A 5,506-nucleotide genomic window follows, 5' to 3' on the forward strand; every position below is an offset into this window, starting at 1 on the left:
ACACGCTGCTGGTCTAGGATGCACAGGCGGCAAGTCCATGTCGTCTACTATAATTTAAACAATATTAATTGTGTGTTTGTGTTATAATAAATTAAATAATTAATTATTTAATTGGACAGAGTAATTATCTATGAGTTCCAGGCTCGTTATTTGAGGCCCAGTAGCACCAAGCTATCCTTAATTATTATGTGTGTCAATTTCAATAATTTTAAAATTTTGTTAGTTTAATAAATTAAATAATTAATTTTTAATTGGATAAAGTAATTATCTATGGGTTCCAAGCTCGATATTTGAGGCCCAGTAGCACCAAGCTATCCTTAATTATTATGTGTGTCAATTTTAATATTTTTAAAATTTTGTTAGTTTAATAAATTACATAATTAATTATTTAATTAGACAGAGTAATTATCTATGGGTACCAGGCTCGATATTTGAGGCCCAATAGCACCAAGCTATTCTTAATTTTTTTGTGTGTCAATTTGAATATTTTTAGAATTTTGTTAGTTTTATAAATTAAATAATTAATTTTTAATTAGACAAAGTAATTATCTATGGGTTCCAGACTCGATATTTGAGGCCCAGTAGCACCAAGCTATCCTTAATTTTTTGTGTGTGTTAATTTCAATATTTTTAGAATTTTGTTAGTTTTATAAATTAAATAATTAATTTTTAATTGGACAGGGTATACAACTATGAGTTCCACGCTCGATATTTAATTTGACAACATATATTAATTTGTTAGTTTTGTAAGTTTATTTTATAAATTAAATAATTAATTTTGTAAAGTGTAATTGGATAGAGTTTGTAGTTAGTACATACTTAAACTATTAAGACTCTACGCTAAAAGGCTCCATATTTTACTACGATAAAAGGCTCTATATTTTACTACGCTATAAGGCTCTATATTTTACTACGCTAAAAGGCCACTATTCTTTAAGCAAATAAATAATCTAAACTAAATAAAAACAACAAACATATGAACATAACATTCACGAAATTATATATAAAACAGTAAAAGATATTTGTGAACAATTTCATTAACAATAAAAATAATTTCTCAAGTTTTAACTATTTTTTTAAAACACTAACTAATAATTCAATCCGGGTAAAAATAACATACAAATTTAATCAAAACATAAGACAAATCAACGTGGAAATACATTCAAGAAAATAAATATGCATATGCTCTACGAGTTTCGACAAAACTAAATCGGAATACATCGACTTATGTTTTTTGAAATATCGAAAATTTGAAATTTTAACATCCCGAAAGAAGGAATCCAAGGCTTGGGTTGTATGCGGGTCCTACGCTTTTCACTTTTTGTGTGACGGGTGGGACCCAACAATTTTTTTTAAATCGATGGGGGGGGGGGGAGGGGACCAACAGAAATGGTGGGGTTTTTTTTTTGAAAGTTGTCGACTGGTTCTGTCGTGGGGAAGAAAGAGGGTTATATTTTTTTTTATAGGAAAACGCAGTATAATACTACGTTTTCCTTAAACGTAGTACTATACTGCATTTTTCTATAAAAAATTAATTTTTTAGTAAAATATAGTATAGTACTGTGTTTTACTTTAACGACTAACTTTCCATTAAAGTAAAACGCAGTATTATACTGCGTTTTATGTAGAAATGTAACTTTTTTTAACTGTATAAACATATTTTATGTCCAAAAATCCATCATTTCAGTTTCGGATTCTATGGCTAATACTTAATTATAGTGTTATACTAGTATTAGTACCTGCGCGATGCACGATCAATATTAAAAGGAACTAATTGTAGTATATTGGTATTTATATCTTATTTATAATATCACATCAAAATTAATGTTTTAGTATTTAAATTATGTTTTTTTTGTTGAGGACATATATTTGAACCCAACTAATATCATATATAATTCTCCACATGGGAAAGTCAACTTGAAATATAAATTTACCATGTTGTTTAGCGTATATTCGCTTCTAACTTACTAAAAAGATGTTAAAAACTGTGAAAGAATTATTGGTGATTTCTTAAACTCTCAAACATCTAATTTCTAGATGAATATGAAGTTAAGATATTTCTCTCTTTCTGGAAAGCTATCTTGCATATCCTTCTTTTCCCTTGAACACATAAATTAGTACTTAGGCAGCAATTCCATAAAGAAGTATTTAGCAGCGCAACTGAGACAGCCTATCCTTTCGCTATTGCATATAATATGTAAGTTATATATGTCTATTAAAGCTTTGTTATATGAATAGAGTCCAGGATTGATACAACGCAATTTTCTATTAATCTGAGAAGTTCAGATCTTTTAGTGAAATTCTCAAACTCGAAATGCACCATGTATCCATCCCCCTTACCTTTAGGAATTCATATTCTTCACATCGGTTCAAATCCCTGAATGTAACAAAGACATGGAAGGGAAAAAGGCATCTGCGAGAAAACATAAAATTTACAACGTAATGAACAAAATCTAAAATGAATACTTCGGCTTAGTAGAGGTAGTAGAGAATTATATCCAAAAAATTATATTATTACTTTTCAACATGCATTTCCCCTTCTTTTGTTCTTCTCTAGAGAAGATCGAGACTGACAACAAAATTATACATATGTAAGATAGTTGCAAGCTCTCTTTATGAAAGTGATTATCATTAAGGTTTCAACGGATTAAGGAATTCTTTTTTAGCAAGATAAACAGAAACATATTCAACATGTGTTCTTTAATTTTTTTATTTTCATTCTCTTTCATCCTTTCTAAATTGATGAAAATAGTATATAAGGATATATCTTTCAGTTTACTATCCAAAATATAGAAAGATAGGAAGGTTAAAAGATATATAGAAAACTCAAATATTAAAGTAAGAAAGATCGTATATAATAACAGAAAATTGCTTAAAAAAGAAATGCGCGTTCGTGTATCTTATCTCACACAACAGAAACCTTAAGCAAACCACCATTAGGTGCAAAATGCTAAGAACTCTTCTCCTCCTTACTGTCCCTGCTCTGCAAATGATTGACCTTTTTTCAGTTTTTTGGAGAGGCCTCTTATCTGGACATATGTCATATTGGCAAAAGACTGACACCTACTTAACAAACAAGCCAACATGCGCAAAGAAAACTGAATATGAATGTTAACATATAGGATCTGGAAGAGTAATATAATACTACTATGATAATAAATCTATTGTTATGAGAAAGATGTGTTGACAGAGAACTTCTGTCAAATGGAATGAATGTCCTAAGTCATAGTACACAATTAAAGTAAAAATGGGAATTATGCTTCCTCCCCACATAGCAGAAAACTACTTTGAAGATAATATCAAAAAAAAAAAAAATAGGTTTTTAAATTCTTTGCATGTCAGTATCGCATCAAGAATCTAATATTCTTTTCCAATTAGAATTGTCTAATTCACCTTAATCTATACCATTCAGAGCCTGATTAAGGATGTCAAACCGGCAAATTTTATAACTGTTAACAGCCCAAAGAGCCCGAGAAACAGAAAATTTAAGTGAAGATTTTACAATACCCAACTTTGACTTCCTGTTTACACGAGCAATTCAGGATTTTCATTCAAAGAAGTCAGCGAACATGAACGGCATAAGTTCAAAGAGGAAAACAACAGAACATTCAAAACAAATGCAAGATGTACTGTATAAAAGCTTATATTGCGCGTGAAAGCAGTCGATGAATTGGGTTAAGGACAAATAGTTCAGACCATACAGCAACACCAAAGGAAGGGCATGGGAGATGCTTTTTAGTAAGAAAATGAACAAAACTAACCAAAGAGTGAGTGATAAGTAGCTCTTTGCATATCCAACCATAATTCAAATATTGAAGTAAGGAATATTGTATATAACAATAGAAACTTGCCTGAAAAAGAAATGTGTGTCCTTGTTTCTTATGTCACTATCTAGTTTTATGCAATTACCAAAAGGCTAAAAAGATTAAGATCCGCAATCAATTAATAGAAAAAAATGTAGTCAGCTCTTTGATAAACATCTCAATCAAATAAGGTGTGAAGTATACTCCTTGTTTGTTCACTTTGTTTTTCCAATAAAGATTGGGATCAGTATCTACAGTATTATACATGAAAGCACGCAAATGTATAACTGACATAACCTATAGTACTACATGGTTTCACTCTAAGTCCTCCTTTTTGTGTCCCTCCCTTATTTTCCAAATTTGCAAGCACATCAGGAAAAAAAATCATATTTCACTCATCGCTGAACTTTGTCCATAAGCAATCAATTTGAAAAGAAAAAAAAACCATAATTAAAGTTTTGAATTCAGTATCCACTATTAGTCAACATTCATGAAGTTGGCTTTTTATCGGCCACAAAAGTAACAACAACGCCTCAATTCCAACGAAACCAAACGTAGAGCATTAAAAATAATTAGAAAATTTCTGAGGAAACATCTCACCTTTCCAAGAGAAAGAAATAAAAATGTATAAGGCTTTATTTCATGATCATCGACAAAATTTTTGCAGGATTGCGTATAGGTGTTCGTAACACGCAGCGGAAGACAATAACAATCTTAGGTAGATTTTTCGTGTTTAAAAATTTATTTACATGTCAATAGATCAGATCTAAGACGTACCTGGTGAAGAAAGTCTCGTTTCAAATTCTTCGATAGTGCGAAGACTCTATGCGTATCCACACCGAAACTGATCCTTGCTATCAACTCTTTGATCAACGAAACCCGCGAACAAATTGAACGAAAAACTTGTGCTGAAATTTTTCTCAAAAATCTCAATTCCAATTAGAAGAACAAGAAACACTTTTCTTGTAATTGTATTTTCTCTTTTGGCTTGGTATGACACTCTCACTTTCACAAAGTATTTTTTCTTTTCAAGAATTGCGGAAAATTTTCTCCATCACTCTTTATATAGCATCATCATAATTTTTATTGCAAAATATCAGATTCCCTTCCAAAGGGATTAACGACGTGACCAACGTCCTTAAGGACTTTGACGTGAAGATGCTGTCCAATTCTAAATTGGACTTCAAGTAATAATATATATTAAAATTATCAATCCCATTCTTATGGGGATGAAATAACCGACATTGACTTTCACGTCAATCCAATTATATATATATATATATATATATATATATATATCAACCAAGAGATATAATTTAATTTTCTATTCCAAAAATAGAAAACTTCAATTTGTTCACAATATTAATTATATCCTCTGTGCTAGCAAAGAATATAATAATATTTCATTTGGACTAATAACTAAATCTATTTGGCTAATTAAATTCCTTAATTTAATTATCAAATAATAAATTAATTAATCCTTTAGCAAAGATCAGAACACTCGTAAGTGTGCGACCCCATATGTTCAATACTAAACCGGTAGTAAATTGACCACATCAATATACTAATCAAGGGTGGCGTCTAGCAACACTCCTTAACGACCAGATAGCATGGAGTATACAATTTACTTTCAAGAACCAATAGAAGAATAATGTAGTAATTCCTTTTGTCCTTATACCTCTGGATCACCCTAGGATATGGTT

The sequence above is a fragment of the Nicotiana sylvestris genome, chromosome 7, assembly GCF_000393655.2.
Source record: "Nicotiana sylvestris chromosome 7, ASM39365v2, whole genome shotgun sequence".
Classification (NCBI taxonomy): Eukaryota; Viridiplantae; Streptophyta; class Magnoliopsida; order Solanales; family Solanaceae; genus Nicotiana; species Nicotiana sylvestris.